The 12,914-nt window shown below is 47.8% G+C and overlaps 2 protein-coding genes across 2 annotated transcripts in view; both read right to left on the reverse strand.

Moving 5' to 3' along the window:
• The window catches only part of PTPRJ (protein tyrosine phosphatase receptor type J), a 172,548-nt gene that overhangs the window by 150,806 nt on the left and 8,828 nt on the right, over window positions 1-12,914 (reverse strand). The gene's annotated exons all lie outside the window — the stretch shown is intronic.
• The window catches only part of FAM180B (family with sequence similarity 180 member B), a 336,925-nt gene continuing 331,186 nt past the window's right edge, over window positions 7,176-12,914 (reverse strand). The window contains exon 4 of the transcript XR_009602396.3: window positions 7,176-7,188. The gene's annotated coding sequence lies outside the window, so the exon portion shown is untranslated. The remainder of the gene's footprint in view (window positions 7,189-12,914) is intronic.

The raw sequence follows: 12,914 nt of genomic DNA on the forward strand, positions 1-12,914 counted from the left end.
CCAGTACCTCATCCTCTATAAGACAGAGTCTAAATCATGCAGTCATCCAAGATCTCCCAGTCCAGTCCCAGCCTCCCGGGGCACAAACTCTGAATTTGCCATTTGTCACACACACACACACACACACACACACACACACACACACACACACACTACCCAGAATGACACTGCAGGCCCGAGCTGCCAACGCTCACCCCCAAAGAACAACTGAGGTTACTCATGCGGCCTTACTCGTGCCTCAACTCCTGGCTGCTACCCTGAGGCTGGCAACATACGCAGCTTGCAACAATCTCCAGGCAGCCCACCTTACCTCTCCAATGAAACCAGAACCTCCTAAAGGAAAGGATCCGGGGGTGCCCGGGTGGCTCAGTTAAGCAGCCGACTTCGGGCTCAGGTCATGATCTCGCGGTTTGTGGATTTGAGCTCCGCATTGGGCTCTGTGCTGACAGATCAGAGCCTGGAGCCTGCTTCGGATTCTGTCTCCCTCTCTCTGCTCCTCCCCCATTCTGTGTCTCTCTCAAAAATAAACAAACTTTTTTTTAAAGTGAGGGGGAAAAAAAAAAAAAAGGAAAGGCTCTGGACCGCCAGTTTGCCTCCCCACCCCTCAGGCCCCTGTTACGTCATCACCAACAGCAGGATCCCCCTGCCTTCGGTGTGCTAAATCCTTGATAACATGAATATCTTAATCCTGACCTCAGCTCTCCTTGATGGGCACTATCACACGAATTTAGAGGTGGGGAAACGAGCAGGCAGGTAATGGAGGAGGGGTGAGGAAGCTAATCCAGGTCGTGGTGCAAGCGGCAAACCTGGGATTTGGAAGTTAACTTTGTCTTCCCACACGTCTGAGATGTAATCGCCAAGAGGCTAGATATCTAGTAGGTGCCGGGTAATATTTCAATCTGCAATGTCCATCCAACCATCGCATAACTTGAGTTTAACACTACTTATTGGAGAGCAGGCACCCCTAACATCAGCTCTAAAAATGAAACCAACACACTGGGACACCTGGGTGGCTCAGTCAGTTAAGCATCCTACTTCGGCTCAGGGTCATGATCTCACGGTTTGAGAGTTCGAGCCCCCGTCAGGCTCTGTGCTGACAGCTCAGAGCCTGGAGCCTGCTTCAGATTCTCTCTCTCTCTCTCTCTCTCTCTCTCTGCTCCTCCCCCACTCACACTGTCTCTCTCTCTCTCTCTCTCTCTCTCTCAAAAATAAATAAACATTAAGAAAGATTTTTTTAATGAAATAAATACACCGGACTGATTTTGCAGTCAGGTAAGTAAGAATACACAATTCAGCCCAACTGGCGGCTGACGGCACTTAGAATTTTTCTAGGTACCAACAGACAAGTGGAGACTGCAGTATAAGACACAGTGACTTGACATTTTCTCTCAGTATAAAAAAAAAAAACCCTAATGATTTTTTTTTTTTTAAGATCACATAAAAAAACAGGTTCTACGGGAGTCACACCTAGTCCAAAAGCCATGCGAGGCAGCCACCACACGGCCCAGGTCTGCAAATGCAAATATTAAATTTAAAATCTGTTTGTAAAAACAGAGAACATCCAGTGCCGGGGTGGGCATAACGAAACAGGCAGCCTCATCCATTCCAATGGCACTGGAAGAGACGCACTCCTTCCAGAAAGTCGTTTGTCGAGGGTCGTCAAAGATCAGAGAGGTGCCTGGAAATGAATCTAGAGAAATAATTTCCATTTCACCGAAAATGCTGTACATGTGAAAATATTCATCCCTGCACTACTTGTAATAGTGAAAAACTGGTTGCCGCTTAAACATCTAAATAGGAGAAAGTGTAAGTGAATTCCAGAATATCCACTCCCTGTAGCATCCTGCAACTCTTCAAAATTATGTCCCTATTGGGGCGCCTGGGTGGCTCAGTCGGTTGAGCGGCCGACTTCGGCTCAGGTCATGATCTCACGGTCCGTGAGTTCGAGCTCCGCGTCGGGCTCTGTACAGACAGCTCGGAGCCTGGAGCCTGTTTCGGATTCTGTGTCTCCCTCTCTCTGACCCTCCCCATTCATGCTCTGTCTCTCTCTGTCTCAAAAATAAATAAACGTTAAAAAAAAAATTTTTTTTTTTTAAATTATGTCCCTATCGTCCACGTATCACCGTGGAAAAAAACGTTTTCTTCGTTTAGCTGTTTGGCATTAAAGAATCTGAAACTGTCTCTGCTCTGGGATCACAATTAATTTAGATAACAAACCACCTGGAATAAATTGTAGCCGTAACTACTTTGGAATTATAGTTCTGTGATGCAAGGCAATATGTGGCTTTTTTTCCTCCCTTTCTCTAGTTTCTAAATTCCTTTTAATCTTGTTGTGCCACTCTTATATAATGAAGAAAAAAGTAAAAAATTAAACAACGCATTTTGGACCGCTTGATCTCATGCTAACACAGAGGCTTGCCCGCCCCAAAATAAAGCACCCACTGGAAATGGGGTGTGGGCCATTCATTCTTCTGTTTATCCTAACAGGGCAAATCCTCCCAGAAAATGCCCCAGCAAGGTGACTCTCAACCCAGGCCTGTCCCGATCATAAATCTACGACTCCAATTAAAGTGATCATAGCCCAGCAAAGGGCCTGGGTAATCGGGCACATTAAATGGAGGGTTGATGAGCTGAGGCGATAGGACCAAGAACTATTGTTTTGTTTCATTGATCACGGTCACAATGCTTGCTTGGCACAAAAACAGGCCCTCGATAGGTCTTGCAGGCAGAAATTTCTAGGTGGGAAAATGCACTTGTTCACCCACGCTCTGTGAGCACCAGAGCCCAATACACCCTGAACCCCCGGGGCCTGCAAGGTGTGAGCCCTGAGGTCCCATCAACAGAAACCGGGTCTGGAAGTGAGCACCTCCGACAGACAGGAAATGGGTCCTTTTGTCACCGAGTTGAGAACAAAAACGAGAACAAAAACGATAAGAAAATTTAAATGTCACTGTAGGAGTAAAGGCCAAACGAAGGGGGAGGGGAAACAAATGTTAACTGAGCCTCTCTACACCACCACCTGTGCTGGGTCCATTGGACAAGATTTCATAAATTCCTAACAGGCTGACTCTAGAACCACACTGCCAAAGCTTGAACCTGGTTCCTTGATTGATTAGCTATGTGACCTCGGGCTGGTGGCTTAACCTCTCTGTGCATCATTTTTCGCTCCTGTCAAATGACAGCAAGAAGGGAACCACCTCATCAGGTGGTTGTGAGGATGCACTCGTCGAAACGGATAAGGCACTCAGCACAGTGCCTGGCACACAGAAAGCATTCAGTCGGTGTCAGCTAATCAGTAGGACTGATTCCATTTTGCAGACAAGAAAGACAGGGCCTCAGAGAGGTTCAGAAATTTCCCAAGATCACATAGCTAATAAGAGGCACTGCTGGGTGGGGACTTCAAAATCTGCATTCTTTTTGGGGCACCTGGCTGGCTCAGTCCGTAGAGCCTATGACTATTGATCTTGGGGTCATAAGTTTGAGCCCAGCGTCGGGCACAGAGATTACTCTTTTTAAAAATCTGTACTCTTTTCACAGAAGCAAGCTAACCCCCCTCACCCTGAGGATATCTATGGTTCACATTTAGGGCTGTCACGGCAAAAGATAAAAATATTACGAGAAGCCCCTGGGTGGCTTGGTTGGTTAAGCATCTGACTCCTGATTTGGGCTCAGGTCATGATTTTGAGGTTCATGAGTTTGAGCCCTGTGTCCGACTCCTCGCTTGGCGGCTCAGGGCCTGCCTGGGATTCTCTCTCTCCCTCTCTCTGCCCCTCCCCTGCTCAATCTCTCTCTCTCTCTCCCTCTCTCTCTCTCTCTCTCTCTCTCTCGCAAAATACATAAATAAACTTTTCTTAAAAAGATTAACATATCATGAAATAACTAGAAATAATATGGGACTAGGAGGCAGTAAGCCTGGATTCCAGGTAATCGTAACTTGGGGAAATACTGGCTTTGTGCCCTTTCAATTCATCCCTTCAACAAACATCTTTCTGAGGCAGGCTCTGCTTGAGGCACGAGGGACAGAGCAGAGAACCGTACAGACAGGGTTCCTCCCTCCTGAAGTCCAGACTCCAGGGGGTGGGCAAATGGAAATCGTGAACCAATGACAGAGTTTGAGGCGGTGGTAAGGGCAGAGGAGATGAGGCAGGACAACGGGAGAGAAGGGTCTGAGAAGAACAGCCAGGAGGCCGTGGGTCATGGTGCATCAAGTGCCCCTTGAGGGTGACAGTGGGGTGGGGTCCAGCGTCCACAGCACGGCTGTGACTGGGGTTGGTAAAAAGGGGCGGGGGGGGGGGGGATGAGGGGAGGTGAGAGGGAAGGGAGGGATCTGCTCACATCCAGATCCCCGGTCCAGGCCACCACTGGGGTTGATACTAAGTGAGACATGAAGCCACAGAGGGTTTCAGGCAGGGGCGTAATGTGACTTTGTGGGACGAGAAGAGTCTCGGGGTGAAAGAAAAAGAGCCTCACGTAGGGCTGGCACTTCATAAAGGATCTTTCTTCCTGGGTTTCCCTGTCCTTGTGTTACTAATCCTCTGTAACCCTGGACAATCGTGTCCTTTCTGGGCCTCTGTTTCCAAAAAACTTAAAAAAAAAAAGTGGTCTCAGTAGTTGTCAGCCCTGGTTATACATTAACATCATGTGAGGAGTTGGAAGAAAGACAACAGCACCAGGGATGCCCACCCATCCAGATACTCAAAACCCACGACTCAGGAGTGCAGGCCTCCAATCGAGATCTCCTAAAAGCTCCCCAGGAGGAGCCACGGCTGAGAAGGGCCCACGTCGAGTGGCTTCGAAGGCCTTCTTCCCCCTCAATGGTATAAGCACTAACTGGGAGAAGTGCCCAAAAACAGAACGTGCTGCCTTCTGGGACAGCAAGTTCCTCTTTGCTGAGCACAGTCAAACAAAGATCACTTTCTCAGAGATGAAACTCAAGAACCAGACACCAAAGACACCTTTTCCAAAGAGATTTTTGTGGTTTGAAGACTTGCTGGGTGACCCTCCAGTGAGCAAGTCTTAAGCCTCGGAGGGCAAGGGCAAATAAAACAGCGGGGACGCAGCCCCTTGCCTTTCTTGTGGCCACGGCAGACATCACTAATCGATCCCAGCACACTCTCCTGCTGAGCTAGCCCAACCCCAGTGGTCTAACACTCCCTTCCACACGCAGGACCTGAGCAGCCCCTATCAGTCACTTGAAGATGGACACAAACTGGAACCCATTTGTCTTCCCTGGCCTAATGTCCCCAGAGGTCCTTTCTCACTCTGACGTTTCTTTGAGGCGCTGATCCTTTTTATCTTCTTACTAGTAATGATTAACTACCAAGTTGCATGGCAATGAGCTCAGCTGGTCGGAGGCCAGACTGTGAGATCACACGTTCCATCCCTGAGGGCAGGTTTTGCTTTATCTCCTGACTCTCAGACTCTTTGTCCTCCCCAGGTGGCATCCTGCCCCAGGCAGCTGCACCCCCAAACAGGGCCTGAGACAGACTCCGGGGCCAGCCAGGGCTGTTCCTGGAAAGGCTCATCAAAGTGATCACCAGTGCTATCACTGATAGTTGCAACAATAATAAGGACAGCAGCTGGCATTTGTGGGACACTCTCTGTATGCCAGGCACCATACATTTTCTTGTGGAATCTTGATCACAATCGTCTGAAAGCATTTATTATCCCCATTTGGCACATGAGAAAATTCGGGCCTTTAGAAGCACCGTGCTGCTGTTGGTCACAAAGCAGTGGAAGCGAGATGGTGAACAGCCGCATCCCTGGCCCTGGGCAAGTCCCTTCATCTCTTGGTGCCTCCCTTCTAAAACGGACAAGGTCATTTGAAGGATGAAGTGGGGTCCAGCACACAGGGTATGAGAGCACTGAGGACATCTCAGAATAACTGGCTGGAATCCGGGTACACGAAAATGGAGCCCTAGGGGCACCCGAGTGGCTCAGTCGGTTCAGTGTCCGCCTTCGACTCAGGTCATGAATTCATGGTTCATGAGTTTGAGCCCCGCGTCGGGCTCTGTGCTGACAGCTCAGAGCCTGGAGCCTGCTTCCGATTCTGTGTCTCCCTCTCTCTCTGCCACTCTCCTGCTCACATTCTGTCTCACTCTCTCGCAAAAATAAATAAAACATTTTCAAAAATTTAATTTGCTTATTACATACATATTTGAGTAAAGATGTCCAGGGGGCAAGTAGATATGAGCCAGGCAGTCAGAGGTAGAAGTCAGATTTAGAGTTAAATGTTAGGGAATTAATGAGGGGATGGATATCTTCTTTTAAAATTTTTTATTGTGGGGCGCCTGGGTGGCTCAGTTGGTTGAGCGTCCGACTTCAGCTCAGGTCATGATCTCACGGTCTGTGAGTTCCAGTCCCACGTTGGGCTCTGTGTTGACAGCTCAGAGCCTAGAGCCTGGAGCCTGCTTCCGATTCTGTGTCTCCCTCTCTCTCTGCCCCTCCCCCACTTGCACTCTGTCTCTCTGTCTCTCTCTCAAAAATAAAATAAAAACATAAAAAAAATTTTTTTAAGTAAACATTTAAAAAAATTTTTTTTTTAATTTAAGAAAATGGCACCCCAGACAACAGTATGCCCAGACCAGGTCTGACCAGCACTGAGCTGGGGCACTTGTTCGCCTTCACAAAGTGATGTTTTCCTGAAAAGCTGGTGCACAGCGAGTGTTCAGAAAGCCAACCCTCCTCGCTGCTGGCTGGCAGCACCATCAAGTTCAAGTGGGTTTCCTGGGTTCCTCCTCCAGCTCATTCCTGCAGGTCTCCCTGCCTCGGCTGGGACAGCCCTGGGGCCTCTCTAAACACTCTAGAAGCTGAAAACTGCTCCAGGGAGCTAGTGGGAGGGGGAACTTGGCAGCCAATCTCTTGGTCATGGGATCTCGCTTTGACTGGGTCTATCTCTTGTGTGGAACGTGGCGCATTTGGGCCCTTCCCTCAACTTCACATCCCCAACAGCAGACCTTGGCCCCACACATACCGCATTAACACCGGCTTCCTTTCCCACCCTGGAGAGAAGGAGTATAATGTCAGTTATCCCCATTTTGCAGAGGAGGAAACTGAGGCTGCGAACACAGGGAGAAATGTTGCATGGGAATCAACGCCCGGGTGCCAAGACCCCTAGGGCACTGCTTGCTCTACCACAGCATCCCTAAAACAAGCAGGGAGTCAGATGCGAAGCCTCTCTTGAGCAACCTGGCTGTTTGTCGCATCTGTAAACACTCTTAGTTTATAGCTACTGTCTCACTGGGAAGAGGAAGTCAGTTACCAACAGCGTCACATGGAAAATGGAAGAAGGGCGGGTCCCCACTACTGAGACTGCCAGGTGCAGGCAATCTATACCTTTCCTTCCCAACAGGCATTGCCTAAAGCAGTGGCTCTCAACCAGGACGCTTTCCCCCTCGGGGGACATCTGGCAGTGTCTGGAGACATTTTTCATTATCACAAGTGGAGGGGGTGGGGGTTCTGGCATCGAGCAGAGGCAGGGATGCCACTGAACATCCTACCATGCACAGGACAGTCCCTAAAACAACTAACAGGGCCCCAAGGATCCATAGTGCTGAGGCTGAAAAATCCTGGGCTAAAGGAAAAGAAGTCCCCACCCATCCTCACCCCAACCACAGTGTTGGACAGTTGCAAAGCCTAAAGACCAGACTCCAGGGGCGAGCAAAGGCTAAGTGCTATGTGCACATCTCCCAAAAGAAATCAAGACTGCTGGCCAACTCAGTGGTCAGGCAGAGGCTGAGGGTCTGAGTCTTACCCCTCCCCCAATACGTCTGTCCTCCCTTTTTGAATGTTTAATTTGTGTGCTATACAATTCTTTGTGATACATACTTACTTTACATACTTCCTGTAACAACCTTAGAGCGGAGTCACGTTATCACCACTATTTTATAGTTGAGAAAACTGAGGCACAGAAAAGTTTGAGCATAATCAAAGTGAAACAAGGAATTCCCATCCAGGCATCTGGCTCCAAAGCCAGGTTTTAACCCCTGCACTATACTCGGTCCCATGAACGAGCCCAGAGCGAGACTATCAACAAAGGTGACTTCATGTTGTCTGATGTCCACAATCACAGGAACAGACTCCCAGCAACCAGATACCAGGAAGCTAAATTCGAGGTTATCAATGGTTTTAGAGAAGCCCCGATCTGAGCTATGAAAACCATTTCAGTATCAAGTCTAAACTCTAATGAGAACGCGGGATCAGAGAACAAGGAAAGAGGGGGTTTCAGGGAAAGTAGTTTGCAGGATGAGATGAGCTGGAGAAATGGGTCGAGGCATGAAGTCAGAAGATGGGCATTTGGTGATGAGGCCAAGCTATATGCAGCAGGTATATAGCGACATAAGAGAGATGAGCTAGGCTGGCAAGCTCTAGATCTAAAAGATGTGGTTAGTGCTTCGTAAATGGTTCCCGGAGGACGAATTTAATGAACTGGGATGGCCTCGCCAGCAGGGAGAAATGGCAAGCAGGACCATTATTCGCCTACAGGAAAGGCTCACTTGGTTGTATGTGATCTCGTGCGCACGCGCACCCATGATCTCCTGCTGTAGCTTAACTAACATTATTCTTTCCTAGAGACAGTTATGATTCAGACTCTAGCGGGGCAATCCTCAGACAGGCCAACACGTCTTAAGGAAGAGCTCTTATGCCTACATCTCCTACAGTTTCTCTTCAGGCAGTAGGATTTGGTGCCACTTTAGATAACAACACTCCCAGGCATCAAGGTTCATAAAAGTTGAACACCTTCAGGGGCACCTGGGTGGCTCCGTCGGTTAAGCCTCTGACTCTTGATTTCGGTTCGGGTCACGATCTCACAGTCTCATGGGTTCAAGCACATCACGGAGCCTGCTTGGATTCTCTCTCTCCTCTCTCTCTCCCTCTTTCTCCCTCTCTCCCCCGCTCAAAGGAAAACTTGAACACCTTCAGAGAAGTTCTCCTCCAACCTTGGGCACATGGCAACTGCATCCCCAGGAGACAGTGTGTTAATAAAGAGGGGTATATCGGAAGTGGAAAATTAAGTACCTACTGAACACCATAAACTGGACGGGGTGCCTTATACACCTTCCCCAATTATCCCTAGTAACTCATGGCCTGGCAACCACTGTCAGTTTCCAGATGACACAACGGGTTCCAAGAAGCATAAGCACCTGGGGAGACAGCAGGGGCGCATGGTGTAGGACAAGAGCGTGGATTTGGATCCACGCTTCTGCTGATACCAAAGGCCGTGCTCCTCTTCTTACGGGACACTCTGAAGCCAGGTCACCCATGCCCAAATTCAACTTCTACAAAACCCAAATACATTCACAACAGGAAGGCCAAGACATGTCATTCGATTGGAGCCAAGACCCCAAAGTTTCAGGAAGCCTTTATCACGTATCTATAGCAAAGATACCCTTATCTTTTGTGGCTTTTGGAAGCATTTTACTTCTGCCACAGCATGACTCTAGGCAACACCCTTCCCACAGAAGATGGCCTTGCTACCTTTGGGAATGGCCCTCAAGTCCAGCTGTCCATCCAGGAGACTCAGACATGGCCTCGCTCATGTAGGTAATACTGTCTGGCTCCCCTCTTGTGCTCCCAAAGAAGCCAACAGCTAGCTGGGTGAGATGTGTGGCCATGACCCAGATCGTAACTCTCCGGGCCTCAGTTTCCCTCCCTGTACCTACATCATAGGATTACACAATAGGTAAAATCCACAATATTCAACCTGTGGTAGCTGCTATTGTTATTTTTATTATCTCAATTCATCCGAAGACAATCATCAGAGATGGGTTCAGAGATTTAATCACAGTATCATCTGAATAGTGTTGATTGTGGCAAAAAACAAAAAAAAAAAATGTTAAAAAAAAACACACTAGAAGATTAATCACAGGAGAAATGAGATCCAGGACCTCTGTCTAATGCAGGATGCAACAGCTGAGGTTACACAAGAGAACATCTACTGGCAGGGGAAAATGTTTGCCACACATTGTCACTGCTTCACAAACTGCCACAAACTGCCCCCGAGAACCCAGAAGAGAGTGGACTCACACCCCCAGGAACTGGAGATGTCTTTGTGGTCTCTTGCATTCACCGAAAACATTCTGGATGCATATTTGGTATCTAATCTATACTGTGTCCCTATTTGTTTCAAAACACTTTCCACCGAGTAACAGTGACCCTCCAGGAGAAAGCCTCATGTTTATGCTGTAGATTTCTGGGGTCCCCCTAGGGATGCTTCTGCCCCTGGTCCTAATACACATATAGACACGAAAAATGAAAGTCACAAAACACGTGTGGCAGGTAGTCCTATTTTAGGATGGAAGGGGAGGGGGGAGAGAAAGAGAGAGAGGAAGGAAGGAAGGAAGGAAGGAAGGAAGGAAGGAAGGAGAAAATATAAATAAAGACAAGGATCACCCATCAAAACAGTTCAGGAAGTGGAGATTACAGGTAATTTTGCTTTCTTCTTTTTTATTTATCTATATTTCCAATTTGTATATATTAAAAACAACAACAACCAGTACTAACTTACGTCAGAACTGAACCAACCAGCTCTGGATCAGGACCCTCGGGCCAACTGGGGGCTATGGGCCCCCAGAGGATCAGCATGAGAAGAGTGAGGCCAGCACAACCTGGAGGTAAACATTCTGGGGTGGAAGGCCAGGCAGGGCCAAGGGTGAGTCCCCCACTGGGTGATGATCCCTCAGAACCATCCCCCAGCTGGGTGATGATCCCTCAGAACATCAGACCACCTGAGACTCCCAAGTTCTCTTCCAAAGCACACAACACAACAGGCAGTGTTAGCTCTCTACTTAACCCTGAACCAAAGAACACAAAGCATCGCCAAAGGCTTGTTCTACACAAGTGTTCTTCAGAAGTGGTCCCTCTGAAGTTTCCAGAAGGGCAGCTACTTAAGAGTAGGCCTCCTCAGCTTTCAGTGGACCTGCTCCCTTCCTATGCACCTCCCTGGAAGCTGGTCCTTCCTGTACCGGCCACTGCAAGACAGTCTTCAGCTACATATGGGGGCACTTACAATGCATAATTGGGGACTTCATACTGGTGTCCCATTGTCTCTGGAAACAGAAGCCACCTTCACCCCCACATCTTCTGCCGCTCAATCCCCTATGACAGTAGCTTCCAGTTTTTTTGGACAATGCCTAAAGCCACAATAAGAAATTAACTTTCAGGGCGCCTGGCTGGCTCAGTAGGTAGAGCATGTGACTCTTGATCTCGGGGTTGTGAGTTCGAGCCCCACCTGGGGTGTGGAGATCACTTAAAAATAAAATCTTAAAAAAAGAAAAGAAAAAGAAATCCACTTTCTGTGTAATTCAGTACGAAGACACACAAAGTCTACATAACTGAAACAAGTTTCACGACACAATACTTACCTTTTCTACGTGCAGTAAACCCTGATATTTTCTAGCCCATCGCTTTTTCATGCCGCTCATAACTTAAATTGGTTTATGACCCACAGATGTAAACACGCTGTTTTACAGCAGATACATCTATGTTTTGGTTTTCCAAACTTCTACAAATGTTCTGGATTATATTAGGGGGAATCATATACAATTACCAATATTCAAAGGACCAGAAACAGTCATTTCATATGGTTCAACCTAATAAGTATGTATGAACCAACCAGGGGACTCAACCGCCCAATTCGCCTCTTGTAAGCTAATTATATTTGACTGACTTTTACAACTAGGCTACATCTGTGCAAAGACAGGTGCCACCTGGGTTGGACAAGTCACCTAGGGACAGACCGAGCCACGACATAAATTACAATGACAAACTCACAGGAATGTTTCAAGGGTTGAATGAGCTCATATATGCCAAAGGGCTTTCTAAACTATAAGGTAAAAACAATTTTTAAGTCTTTTTAAGTACTAAATTATGCCCGTACCTCAACAAATTACGATAATAAAACAACAGCCAACATCTTTTGAAGGTTTATTTCATGCTAAGAACTTGTTATTTGGATCCAGTCAGTCTTCCACCACAACTCTATTTGGTAGGTATCTTTGCTGTCCCCATTTTCCCGATGAGAACAAGTGAGGCTCCGGGCATCAGAATTGTTGGCCCAAGGTCACCTGGCTGGGAATCGGAGGAGTCCGGTCTCTCTGACTCCAAAGCCAGTGCACTAAGCTCTGGGTAGCAATCTCCCTGCATACCCACAACCACCTCCCAGCAGCTCTCCTTCTCCAGGCCTTGGGGACAGGACCATCAGCCTGGTCCACTCTCAGTGGGGAAGAGCGAACTCCCATGACATAAGGACATGAAGAGAAGGCAACCAGTTCAGCCAGCAGCACGAAATGCAGGATCACCTTGCTGCCATAGAAACTGACGGCAGTCAGCACAGACTCTCTTGGTCTCCCATCTCCCGCAATTAGAGCCAAGGATTATGTCTTTAAACTTTCAGTGGGGGCATCTGGTTTGTGGGTTCGAGGCCTGCGTCAGGCTCTGTGCTGACTGCTCAGAGCAGAGCCTGCTTCAGATTCTGTGTCTCCCTCTCTCTCTGCCCCTTCCTGGCTCACACTGTCTCTGTCTGTCTCTCTCTCTCTCTCTCACTCGCTCACTCAAAAAGAAGTAAACATTAAAAAAAACAAATTTAAACTTTCAGTTGGTGGCATTAAATAGCTCCTCTTGTCCTTACAGAAAATGTACCCAGAGACCAGGGCAGCCACAGTTAGAGCCAGCCAGGTCACAGAGAAATACTCAAGTCAATGCAAGGAGGACTCTGTCTTTCTAAGGGACATGGTCAATATTCCTGTGCCCCTCTGGGCCCAGGACCACATTGGCCACTCTCCAGTCATATCTCGCGGTCATTTAATCTATAATTCAATTATATGCACCGTCAAAAGAGAAATATAATTTAAATTGTGCTATCAGGAAAGCCTACACTGCTCCACATACATGTATATGTGTATAAGTATACATTC

The sequence above is a fragment of the Panthera onca genome, chromosome D1 (assembly GCF_046562875.1).
Source record: "Panthera onca isolate mPanOnc1 chromosome D1, mPanOnc1 haplotype 2, whole genome shotgun sequence".
Lineage (NCBI taxonomy): Eukaryota > Metazoa > Chordata > Mammalia > Carnivora > Felidae > Panthera > Panthera onca.